Raw genomic sequence first — 14,725 nt, forward strand, 5'->3', positions numbered from 1 at the left:
CATTTTTTAAACTCTCAAATATCGTAAATGAGAGCAAACCAACAAAAATAATTGGTCATATTCGAATTTAGTGGATCAAACTTAGTAAATTAGTCTCCGCTCCGGTATTTTTATTTATTTTTTGTTGCCCAGGTAATTTTAATTACATACGTATATTACAAATATGTATTTGGTTATCATTACTAGAGGTAGGACCGGAAGCGTGCCGTTTATTTTTCAATTGTTGCAAATCCTTTGTAAAAAAGGTTCGGCAAACCTTTAACAATGCATTTACAACATTTGAACAATATACAGCCCCCTTAGGGTCCGGGCTTTAATCATTACTTACCATCGACTATTAATTATTACCAATAATAATTCTTCCAATATTAAATTAATAAAAAATTTCAATTAATATTTATCTTGAGTCAATAATGTTAACGTTAATAAATTGGGTCGACTCGAAATTGCTTCTTTTTTTATAATTTGTTTTGCAATATTTCTCATTCTTGACTGATGATTCAATCCAATGAACCGAATAACGTCCAATGAAAAGAAAATCGAAATTATCTACGACCTGTTCTGGAAAGACGGAAAAACGGAAGTATGTATTCAATTTGATCACACAGATGCGACACAGCTAACAAATAAATAACATCTCGGCAGAGGAAAATTCAAAGACAAGAATTGCCTTTGTCTGAGCTTCGAAATAGTATGCAGTAATCAGATAACGACCCAACCGAAACATTATGTCATATTGTATGTAATATGTATACATAATGTTTGTATGCATAGGTAATACGAAAAAAAAGTCATAATTTATGCTGGAGCTCTGGCCAAATGAGCCGTGGTGAGCCAGGGTCGTTTATTAGTCGTTGTTACCTCATTTGAACTACTCTCACCTCGGGTCGGTAATTTATGACCCGTTCGCGTAAGGAGAGTGTTTCGCCCTTTTAACCATCGGGAAGCTGTAGTGAGGGGCCATTGTGCAATATAACGCTATCATAATTTATTAGGCCAGATTCGGCCTCTGCCGGTACTCCGATAAATTATTAACGCAATGATTTCATTGCATGTTGTGTGTATAGTTTTATCAAACTTTTTTTCACGGATTGCCGATAGCATTATCTAATATGGTCTAATCTAATACGCACATACGTACATACATATGTAAATGGTTTTAAAAATAAAATATCGTCTCTTTTGATGGAATTTTTTTTTTCAAAATATTGTTATTTGTATTAAAAATACCAAAATTTTTATTTTATTATTTTATTTTGAGTATGTATGTACATATTGGATTAGAACTTTTTATAAAAAATAAAAGATTTAAAAATATTGCAATGTATGTCAGCAGCATATGTATGTAGATCAGTGGTTAGCGTGTAATACCTTCAATTGTGTGGTCACTAGGTGACTTCCTAGATTGACCCGGGACAGAAATTCCTGGGAGCTCACAATTTTTTTTTATATTCCGTGTCCCGGAAATTATTATTTTATTTTATTTTAATAGCACACATACAGAATAAAAATATAAAAAGAAAGCAGTACAGTGAAACAAAAAAGATACAAATATAAATGAAAAAATTTAGATACCAAATACAGTGAGCACTCAATATACATATGTACATCATGCATAGGTCATATAATGGAATTCTACTTATATAGTAGAAGCACTTAATTTATGTGCTATGTAAAATTTTGAAAATATAGCTTATATAAATTTCTCGAATGTACGTACTTTTGTTTTAAATCACTTTTACGAGGTAATAATTCCAATTTTTTTTTGATTCCTAACTACGTGCAAGGATATCGGAAGTAAAATAAATTCTCCTTATAGTGAATTGTATCGAATACACGTATTTATAATAAACTATCTGAGCTCAGCATGCGTTGCAATGCCACAATAACGCATGCAATTCCCGTTCCCTTTCTCGTTCCCGTTCCCATTTGTCGGGAAAACGCAGGCGGCGAATTTGACTTGAATTATTCAATTGTTTGTTTATTTAACCGTAACGTACCGTTTGTTGATTTTTAATTATTTTCCATGCAATGCCAATTATTCCCGTTTTTCCTGTTTCCGTTAAATAAGTACGTTTCATCGCAATCGGTTGAATGGTATAGGGACGCATACGTGACAGACAAAACATATATGTATATGTATATATATATATATATATATATATATATATATATATATATATATATACATATATATATATACATATATATATATATATATATATATATATATATATATATATATATATATATATATATATATATATATATATATATGTATATATCCATTTTTTTCACGTTTATATAAATACATGATTTATAAATATGCTAATCACTATGCGTGTGTTTGCTTCGGGAAAATCGTTGAAATATTGAGCTTCGGTTCTAATACTCCCAAATAAACCTCTTGTATATTCACATCACGTAGTAATGTTATTATGTATACGCACAAAAAGAACTTTATTATCACATTAATGGGATCTACTTGAATTTTATGTTTATTTTCGCATATTACGTTCCTGTACATTCAAAACGTATCGTGCATAAATCGAATTTCAAAAGTGCTCGTGAATACAAAGTAATTGCAACGTACATACATATTTATTTTTGTATGTATTTACAAAATACCCCGGATTGGGAATTGCATATTACATACATTTTCATTTCAGGAATTAGTACTTTTTTCCATGACCAACCTATTATTGAGATTTAATATTTGATTTATAGTGATGTTAAGCTACGAAAAACCGTGTTCATTTAAGCCTATTAAAGAGATGTTGTAAACGTAAAATGTAATATATTGACGGGGAGGTAGTTGTGGGGAATGGGAAATCATCGGAAGTTGGATTTTCCCCCTTAGCTTAAAATCTGTGTGATTAAATCGTTTATCTTTAAAGCAAAGGAGCTACAAATTTTAATTTTGATCTATGCTACTCTTTTTCATTATTTTATTTTGATAAAAATTTAATATTTTACTTTAATTAGTTTAATATGCATTTCAATATTTTGTAGGAAACGACCCTTCTCCCTCTGTTGCACTGCTCTACGGGATATTTAATTATTTCTCTGGGTTTTATATTTCCGTCGTAGATTAGATTGTGAGAAAATTGCAAGTTATCTAATAAATTTATGGAAATTTTCCGACACGCCCTATAATTTATAATATTCGGTACGAGCACTGTCGTGTGTGTTTTTCATTATTAATTTTGAGTTTGTTAAGTGAAAAACGAGGAAATTGGTAGGCGGTTGGGTGGGTGACTGAGCGGTAGTATATTTTTTAAGGGATTGCGTGGTGGCTTTGTAGATTATTAATCGAAAAATAATTGTGAAACGAGCTCGATAAAACTCAAAGCCCGCCTCCACTGCAAACGAGTTGCTCGAATTGTGCAGTGAAAAATGTTGGGAAAAGGAAAAGCGCAATGTAGGCTTGGAAAAATCCAAGCGAATGCATAATAGCATAATTTATTATGCGCCGCCGAAGAAAAACGGTCACTTCCGCGCCTTAACGAATTCGCCCTTAATCTAGATACCCATTAATCATATTATAGAATTATTCCTTCCGAGAAACACCCGCGATAAAGCTCAAAGGAAATTTTTTACAAATAAAAATACTTAGAAAATGTGTAAATTCAAATGAGCATTTAGTAAAATGTACATACATAGGTATGCTTCATGAGATTTGTATTGAGCTAAAAACTGTATGATCTTTTATTTTGAAATGTTCTTTTGAAACATACAATTGTACATAAAGTACATATAATGCTCAGAGCTCGTTATTTGTGAAGTTGGTTTTGCAATGAGGATGAGTTAAATTTCCGAAGCGCAGACATTTTAAATCCAGTTCCAGTGTTTGTACGGGCAGATTCTACATATTGTAGAATGTGTTCTGGAACGGTCAATAGTTGCTGTTTGAAAATAGGGCACCGCACCGCAACTGTGTTAATGCTATTATTTAAATAGAATCTCTACAATTTTCTCTTATAGTATATTTATTTTACACAAAGTGTATCAAGGAAAGTTTCTAAAACTGTGTTTTAAATTATTCCAAGAGAATATTATATGTCAGTGGCACAGATTTTAGTTTAAGTATATTTTTTTGAAAATATATACATATATATATATATATATATATATATATATATATATATATATATATATATATATATATATATATATATATATTTATATATATGTATATATATATTTACATTTTCAAAAAATTATACTAAAAGGAATAATCATCGAACGATATAGCCAGCAGCATAGCTCGGACGTTAAGCTTCTGCTTACCGTCAAGAAGGTGCCGGGTTCTATCCCTGAATGAAAATGAATTTTTCAGAGTATGCTGTTGGTCAGACCTGGATTTGTGACTCCAGGTTGATCGTTTCCTATCAGAGTTTGCCAATTTTCTCTGATTTCATTGTTGAAACGGTTCCCGGAAAAAAAAATTGGCTAAAAATCCTTCCTACCTACTATGTCACCACTATTTGAAATTTGATGGATGTACAATAAAAATTTATGTACAATTCATAGATGTCTCGTTAATTTGCGAGTTTTTTCAGTGTCTCGCAATTCAATGACTTATAATAAAAAAAAATGCTGCATTTGTATTTGTAATTGGCCAGGAAGGCGCATTGGGATTTACCTGTAAGGCCTTCCTGGTATATATGTAAAATAAAAAAAATAAAAAAATAAAAAAAAAAAAAATATATATATATATATATATATATATATATATATATATATATATATATATATATATATATATATATATATATATATATATGTTTGTGTGTGTGTGTGTGTGTGCATAATTAATTTTAAATTTAGTGTTGAATAAATAATTCAACGAATGAATAAAGCAACGTTTTCCACACTATGTACATACTTGTGGACGCATCTTTAGTTAGATCGATTCTAGAACTCTCTTTGTATCGAAAGTAAGGGAATGCTTTAACTTCCGGCCCGCTTCCATTCGATTCGTAGCGAGTGAAGCACTTTGTTTCCGGCGTTGCCGCATCGCATCCGGGCTGAAAAAGCTTCCTCAAACCTTCACGAATAATTTAAAGTCGAAGAGTTTACATTTCAACGTCGTCTACAAAAGTTTCATTGCGTTCTATACAAGTCAACTCGTATAGAACAAATGACATGTGTCGCAAAAGCTTGAGATGAGCTGAAAAGTCCCGCGCATATTCGCTTTAGAAATTTTACTGGTATTATTAAATGTTGCATCATGTCAATTGCACACACTGCTCTATTTTGAATACTGGTTGTGTCTATTTTGAATACTGGTTATATTATTTATATATATATATATATATATATATATATATATATATATATATATATATATATATATATATATATATATATATATATATATATATATATATACATATATATAAATAATATTATATATATATATATATATATATATATATATATATATATATATATATATATATATATATATATATATATATATATATATATATATATATATATATATATATATATATCAGTGGCGTGCGGTCCATGGATGCGGTGGATGCGGCGCATCCCCTATAACTTTAAAAAGCCAAGAGTATTTTTAATAAATATTTGAATTTCGCTTCGATGTATTCTTAGTGATGTACGTGATTATGATGTAGTTTATGAGTATATATATATATATATTTCACATATCACGTGTTTTTTGTTACATGATGCATTATATAGGATCTTTTGATAATTTTTATTAAGGATTCGCATAGGCGGGCGGCCGGCCGGCCACAGGCGAGTGACGCTGGCGAGTAGACGCTGACTGAAGTGCGCCCGCGTCATGGATTCGGAGTCGATACCGATCCCATTTGCGCATGCGCACTATGAGGCTGTCTTATTCGCGCGGACGCGTTGACACTTGTTTAACCTCTACGGTGGATTCGGTTTCTCTGTTTGCTTATCTATTGAGTTTCACTTGGAAGCCGCTGTTGATCGATATTTCCGCACGCTACGCCCCAAGTTATTTATCAAAAAGCTAGCCGATTCATTTCTTTAGACGAAGTTAATCATTTATACTGTAAGTTGGTTATTTTTTACTTTTGAATTAAGTTTTCATTTTAATTAGTTTCGTCTAACTTTATTTTTAGTTTACTGTTCCACTACTTACGAGTTTTCATTATTGCCTTTAATATGGATATCGAAAATAACAATGAGAGTGGACTTGTCGTCGAGATCAATAATAATTGCAATTGTTTAATTGAAAATGTGCTGAAAAGAAGATTTGCTTCTCTCCCATTTAATGAAAAGGAGATTATTGCTAAGAGCCCCAAACCCACACCAATATTAAATATTCAGTCTAAAACAAAAACATTTAAAAGGTATTTTAACACAGAAACATACGAAAAAATTTCATGGATTTGTGGATGTGCTCACTTAACGAAATTATTCTGTTGGCCATGTATTTTATTTTCTCAAGAAGTGAATGTCTGGAGTAAATTTGGATTTTCTGACCTAAACAATTTAAGTAAATCGCGCAAGAGACATGAATGTTCTCAAGCTCACATATGTTCTGCTGCTCAATTTAAAAAATTTTGAAAGGGACCTCGTATAGAAAATTTTTTAAGTGCTCAATTTAAAGCAAATATTGAAATGCACAACAAAGAAGTTACTGCAAATAGATACATTTTGTCGAAATTAATAAGCGCGATCTGTTTTTTAGCAAAACAAGAACAACCTTTACGAGGACATTTTGAACACCAGGAATCGTAAAATAGAGGGAATTATATTGAATTGCTGTATCTGTTGAGTGAATCAGACATAAAATTGAAAACTCATTTAGATAACTCTACGGTGTTTACTGGATTATCGAACCATATACAAAATGACTTGGTATCCGCAATATCAAAAGTCTTGCTAGATGAGATTAAAACTGAAATACGTGCATCAAAATTTGTTTCCATAATTGTGGACGAATCTACAGATATCAGTCGCAAAGCTCAGCTATCTACTATTTTTAGATATGTAGATGAAAACAATGAAATTCAGGAGAGATTAGTTGGATTTGTCGATGTTAGTCCCAATAGAACAGCTAATTCTCTTTTTCAGCACATACGTGAGACCTTGGAAGAATTTGGTTGTTTGGACAAATTAATTGCACAAACGTATGATGGAGCTGTAATGTCCGGGGAGCATAATGGAGTGCAACGAAAAATTCGAGATATTTGTCCTAATTCTTTATTTGTCCATTGTTACGCTCAGAGATTGAATTTAGTTTTGTCGCAATCTGTTAACCATATATCCGGATGCAAACGTTTTTTCAGCCGTATGTTGTCATTTTCAACTTTTTTTTGTAAGTCTTCAAGAAGAATTTCCCTTCTCGATTGTCAAATAAAAAAACGATTTCCCACTGCTGCCCCTACACGATGGAACTACAATAGCAAAATTTTAAATATGGTATTAGAATATCAAACAGAATTAATGGAAATATTTAATCAAATAATTAATGATGAAGACGAATGGGATACTGATGCTGTCATAAATGCTGAAGTCCTTCATCGTTATTTAAAAGAGTTTGAATTCAATTTCAATTTGCATTTATTTTCTGCAATATTTAATTCGGCAGATTTTTTATTTGAAATTTTACAAAAAAAAACCTTTGACATATCGTATTGCGTAAGTGAAATTAAAAAATTTGTAAAATATTTAGATAACAAAAAAGACGATTTTGATTCATTGTGGAACAAAGTAATAACTAAAAATTTTAATAGAAAAAGAAAATATGCTGAATGTGAAGAAGATGTGAAAACAACGTATAAACTTCACTATTCTGAAATTTTAGAAACTCTTTCAGTAAATACAACCAATCGATTTCGAGATATCGAAAATTTAAAATTTCTTTTAATTTTTTTTAACGTCAAAAAATTTAAAGAATATGAAAATAATTTTCCAGATATCCTATTTAAATCACTCCACCTAACTTATGGAAAATAATTTGATTTGATGAAATTAAAAAGCGAATTAATTTACATGTACTCAACGCAAGATTTTCATTTGAAATCTATAAATGACGTAAAGGAATTAATTGTGAAAGATGATCTAATAGAAGTTTTGGAACAAGTATTTAGTTTAATACAATTAATTTGTACGATACCTTCCACGAGCGCATCGGCTGAACGATCATTTTCGACTATGAAAAGAATTAAAACGTTCACCAGAAGTAGTCAAAGTGAAGAAAGACTCTCTGGTCTTACTAAAATTGCAATCGAAAAGAAAATAATGTCAAATTTAAAAAACAATAAAAAATTCTATGATGCGGTTATCGATGAATTTTGTAAAAAGGAACGAAGAATAAAATAAAATTTTAAAAAATAAATTGGTCGGTTTTTTTTTTCAAACAAGAGACAGCATCCCTTGTTTGAAAAGTCACCGCACGCCACTGATTTATATATATATATATATATATATATATATATATATATATATATATATATATATATATATATATATATATATATATATATACACATATGTATATACATTTTTTTGTAATTGTTTATCTGCTATGCATTTTTGGTATATGTAAAAAAAGAGGCATGAATATTTGAAAAATCTTATTAGTAAAATAACGGGTCTAATCATCGTAAAGAACAATTTAATTACATTATTTGATGGATTTTTTTTATTAACAAAAACCAGCCATATATATGGCAGGTTTTTATAAATAACTTCAAATTCAGCCCAAAATTTTCTCATGACAAAAAGGCTAGTATGGGTCTCATTTTGCGTGAAGTTTACCAAATGCATTACGCATTATTTTGTAAAACGGTTTTGAAAATGGGTGGCAAAGCAACAAGTGGCCTTCATATATTTTTGAAAATTAAAATTAAAATGTTTTTTGAACTGTAATTTCCTATTTTTTATACATTCAGATGTACGGTGCTAGCACTAATAGCCCGGGATTGAAAATTTCCACCACCGTTATCCCGTTGTTGAAAAAGCATTCCCCGATTGGAAGCATTATTCGGTACAGCCTACTGACATTCACCCACATACACTATAAATGAATTCCTTCAAAACGTATTCAACGAAATCACGACACTTTTTCTTTCATAGGCATGAATGAAAGAACATATACTATTCGCCAATTTATATTCGGTGAAATTAACTAAATTTTAATAATTTGTCACGTATACATGTACATATGTAGTTGTATAAATTTGGTAATTTTCCAACTTATGACCGCCCTTAAAACGGTGAAGTAATCCCTTACAAAAGAGGGGGTCGCCGAGAAACGCATTATTCACGAGGTAAGCTCGTTCGCCCCCAGCTCCTGCAGGCTACATACATACATACATACAGGGCTGGCGCTAAAACTGTGAATTGCCAAATAATAACAAGAGATGATGCGTAACATACGCGTGTGTGCGTATGCAGGTCCTCGCTAATCCTGCGTAACGAAATGGGCATATTACTTCCCGCGCATTTGCATGGGACGCCATTAAAATTGCGCTCAATTTAATTTCCATACGGAAGGCTCTTAAGTCGTTTTGTCTTCGCGGAAGCACCCTCGTCGTCCTTGGGCGTCTTCGGACCCTCGTCAAGGATTTGCGTCTCGGCCATAAGTATATATTATTTCTGGATGTGGAGTAACTGTGACGTTCTGAGGGGTTGGAAAGGTCACCGGTATATTATGAGCGAAATGCACATTAATGTCGCATCGAATTCTATGACTTGAAATGATTTCAAATTGAAATTCGATTTTTGAAGTCTAGACGTATAATCCGAGGATATTTCTTATATGTGTGAATTATTATTGTACATACATATGTATATTTACTTTATTTTTTTAATGAAAACTAAATTTGGAGCTATTTCATTACAGTAATCGTTTTTATTGTTTAGCTGTGTTAACATATGTATGTAGTTAATATTGGGAAGGGTATTTTTTCAATGGTTTCTCATTGCTATAAATATGAAAAGTGATTCGCTTCAACAATTCCTGGCTGAATCACTATCATTTAATATTAAAAAAAAACATGTGTACCTACTTACAACAGTTTAAAAAATAGAAAGTTTTGAAAACTGCGCAACGTGGATGTTATTATTAAAAGGAATCGAGAGAAAAATATTTTTTCATGAATAAAGTTATAGATAGGTAAAAGTTGGAAAGATGCAATGGATAATGATTATAATGAATCCATTATATGTATAATTTCATGGTAAAAAATGTTTGTATTTACATATACATATGTATGTAACTATAATACTTTCAGATTAAATATTATGATACGGTATTAGTTAATTAACATTATTTTGATGCATGTAATAGATATATTATAAAGATTAAGTTATAAACATAAATTTTATTTTATTACCGTACAAAGCTTTTTATAGCCGTACATAAAGATAGGCGCTTATATGTACGTACCAAGTTTTTCCACGCAATTGAACAATTTTTTTTATTGAAAATCGTTTTTTTACCCTCGAATTTTCTCCAATGCTGCTTAAATTTATACTACAAGCATTTATTTGAAGTTTTTACTCATTTTAATTAAAAAATATCTATATATTTATTATACACACACACACACACACACACACACACACACACACACGCACACACACACACGCACACACGCACACACACACACACACGCACACACACACACACACACACACACACACACACACACACACACACATATATATATATATATATATATATATATATATATATATATATATATATATATATATATATATATATATATATATGTATATATATATATATATATATATATGTTTATATTATTGGACTTATAAGACAGTAAAAAGTCTACGATTGTTAAAGAAAATTTTGAATATCTTTTGTTTAGCACCGTAATATATACCATAATATATACCTTTCTGGAAATATTTCCATGGAAATTTCGTCAACTGAACCCCTTTATATTATCGTAAGGCATTCTTGAAAAAGTAACTTTCTTTTTGTAAGAAATAAATATATGTTTAAGGAACATCGATAATGGACTGGAGACGCGCTATTACTGATATTTAAAGGTATGCGCGATAAAGTTTCAGATTTCTTTTCACATATATATATATATATATATATATATATATATATATATATATATATATATATATATATATATATATATATATATATATATATATATACATAAATGTACATACATACATTAGATAAAAATATTGTCCTTATACAAACTATTCGGGCGTTTCGTATAAGTTAATAACTCGTTTATTAATGTAATTAAAATACAAATCAACGTTTGTATATAAATGGATGAATGTCTTATGTACATCTGGCAGAAAGTTTGTAAACCACGAAACGCAAAATAATTCAGTTAGAATGCCAATTTTATAACTCGATCGAAGAGTGAAATTGAATTGGGGTTTGCACACAAAGTTACTCGATTGCAATCAAGTCAAATCAAAGTTGCGACTTTTAATTATAATATTTAAGTACACCTGTAGTTCAGAGTCAAACAGAACAAGGTATTTCGTAAGCGGTTGATCCTATGTGAAATTTTTCCCAAAAGCCGACCACAATGTGTAGTATGTACGTGCGACTTATGAATAATTTCCACAGTAGCTGACTCACCCGCATTTATCCCATTCAAAGTTTACCCATTTTACTGGGGAAAAAGTTGCTTCATACGGCGTCCCACTGTCCTTCTGTATACAATAAATAATAATAATAAAAGAGGGAGCGGCAGAGAAAAAGGCGAACTGAAAAGTTTCAGCTGAAAGAGGCCACAAGTTCGAGCTCGACGCGAAAAAAATATGTTCATTCAATATTCATTAAGTATACTCGTTTTTTACCAAGCGGTCAGTTTACCCAACGAAGCCGCATAATATATTATGTAAGCTTGCTTTTTTCCATCCAATGTTTAACAGAACCTGGTTATTAGAAAACCTGCTATAAATATTTATACTAAAATATAATCATCTGTACTTAAAATATGCATAAACAAATTCAAATTCAAATTATTAAACATCTTATTTTGTTTTCGCTTTCCATATGTTCAAATATATTACGTATATTTGTGGTGATGTATTTCTAAGTTCTGGGTGTAAATAGTAGACACTTAATCAACTGAAATGTTTCAGTGACATTTCATTCGTACCAAACACTCAAGATGATGACTTTTGTAATTAACAGCAGTTTCGAAGGGGTCTGTAAAGTGGTGCAAGCTAAAGTTTTAGACAATTTTGTAGTATTAAATTATATTCGTAATATGTTCCTCGTTTGTATGTTTATACACAGGTATGAGAGTGTAAAGCGATCCTTAAAATATTTTTCCTTTAAAACGTTTGAAATTTTCTCGCGCTTGAAAATATTTACGCTGTGTGACGTGAGTTATGCGACTGTTCACAGAGATGAGGAATTTGTGGAGGTTCAGACCTAAATCCACATCTGAACGCTTTCCCACGGGTGAACCTAATGATGAATGACGACAACCAGTCGTCGGTTGGAAAACCGGATTTGGACACGGAAAATATTTTACATTCCTCTTACTATTTTTAATTTTCCTATTATAACAGTGTAACAGTATTAAGGTAGCGGGAAATATAAAGGTACGTTGAATGTAAATTATATGTCCCCTTCCAATTTCAGAAACAGTGGATATTCATGTTTTAAAAAAAATATGTATGTATACACCAGATATGATGTACAAAATATTTGGAAGTACATATATATCTGATCATATGTACATACATATATGATCAGCCAGCAGTATGGTATAATGGTAGCATGCATGTTTAGCACCTAGTGATCAGTGGGTTCGATCCGCCACACTGCTGGTTAGATTTGGGGTATTTGTGACTCCAAATCGATCGTTTCTTATCAGATTTTGCCAATTTTATCTGATCATTGTTGAAACGGTTCCTCAAAATTGGCAAAAAATCATCTTTCCTGTTATCACAAATTTTCTGTATTTATTGTGTGTATAATTTGTAAAAATTATGTAAAAAAATCTAAATCCATAGATGTCTCATTGAATGAATCCTATAATTAATAAATTAATTGTTATTTCGTGTTCTTCAGCTTCTGGAAATACATACAGTGATTTATGTAATAATAAAATGCTGCATTGTTTGTAATTAATTGTCCTGTCAAGCCTTCCTGATATATATCTATGTAAAAAATATATATATATATATATATTTATGTACTTATGTACATACATAATTGATAATTGAATATTAGATATGGTAACTACCGTAATTTTATTTAAAGTATGTGCACATAATACATACCGGATGAATACATTTGACAAATAAACGTATTAAACTCAAATATGTTAACTTATGTATAAAATACTGTTACAACTATTTCAGTATTTATGTTGATTTTTAATAGCTTTATATGTTATGTTCATGATAAATCTTCAGTCATTTTATTATTATCGAAATTGACAAAACTTCTGAATTCATTCAAATTAAATTTTAAAAAATCGACGTTAACCGTTTGTCGTTTTGGATGTATTTGAAACTATCATTTTTGATCCTATTTTATACTTTCAATTGATGCTTTTGAATTTATTTAGATCGACGATCTACAAAATTTTTATTCAAGGGTTAAATTGGAATATTTTCAGGTACTAGGAAGACCGTACAGGGCTAAATTCGACACATTTTCAAACATTTAAACAGTACTTTAATAATGTTTACCATTTATAGTTTTTGTAAAGAACCCTGATTTTAATTATAGGGTGCGTTTCGAAATCTTAAATATGAAAATCCATATATTATATTTTATTTATTTATTTTATTTTTATTTTTTATTTTATTTCATACCAGGAAGGCATTACAGGTAAACCCCAATGCGCCTTCCTGGCCAAATTACAAACAATACAGCATTTTTTTATTATATAAGTCGCTAAATTACGAGACACTGACTTAAACTCGACAATTAACGAGACATCTATGAATTGTACATACATTTTTATTGTAATATTTACATTAATCATACTCTAATAGTGGTGACATAGTGGGTAGGAAGGATTTTTAGCCAATTTTTAATCGGGAATCGTTTCAACAATGAAATCAGAGAAAATTGGCAAACTCTGATAGGAAACGATCAACCAGGAGTCACAAATCCTGGTCTGACCAGCAGCATTACAGATATACTCAGAAAAATTCTTTTCAATCGAGGTCAGCTCAAGGGATCGAACTCGGCGCCTCTCAGTGTTAAGCAGAAGCTTAACGACCGAGCCACGCTGCTGGCTTAATATGTATGTATATGTATGTATGTACATACATACACACATATGTACATATATGTAAGTCAAAAATACATTAAAAACTAGCTAACTTCCATCGGGTAACGAGAATATGTATGTATATAGGTAGTATAACTAATACTATAATACATTACTTACCTCAAGAAAAATGGCAAAGTTTCAAAATGCAGGATATCAAATCCAAATGTTGTCAGACGACCGAGCGAAGGCAAACATAGAAGAGGCTTGTAAAAAGATCTTCGGTCAATGTGTTTTGCCACTGATGACGTATGGATGCGAAACTTGGGCATTGAGCGCTAGAATGCTAGTGTACAAAGGAGTATGAAACGCTGTATGCTTGGCATAACGGGGAAAGATAGAAGACGGAATACGTGAGAAATATGACAAAGGTGATTGATGTATCAGATGTGATGAAATGGTGAGAGTAAAGAAATTTAAATGGCAATGAGCGGAACACGTAGTTAGAAGAACGG

At 30.8% G+C, this 14,725-nt stretch overlaps 1 protein-coding gene across 1 annotated transcript in view; it reads left to right on the forward strand.

The window, feature by feature from the left end:
* LOC143912229 (uncharacterized) overlaps nt 1-14,725 on the forward strand; it is a 318,393-nt gene that overhangs the window by 127,214 nt on the left and 176,454 nt on the right. The gene's annotated exons all lie outside the window — the stretch shown is intronic.

Source organism: Arctopsyche grandis, chromosome 1, assembly GCF_051622035.1.
Source record: "Arctopsyche grandis isolate Sample6627 chromosome 1, ASM5162203v2, whole genome shotgun sequence".
Classification (NCBI taxonomy): domain Eukaryota; kingdom Metazoa; phylum Arthropoda; class Insecta; order Trichoptera; family Hydropsychidae; genus Arctopsyche; species Arctopsyche grandis.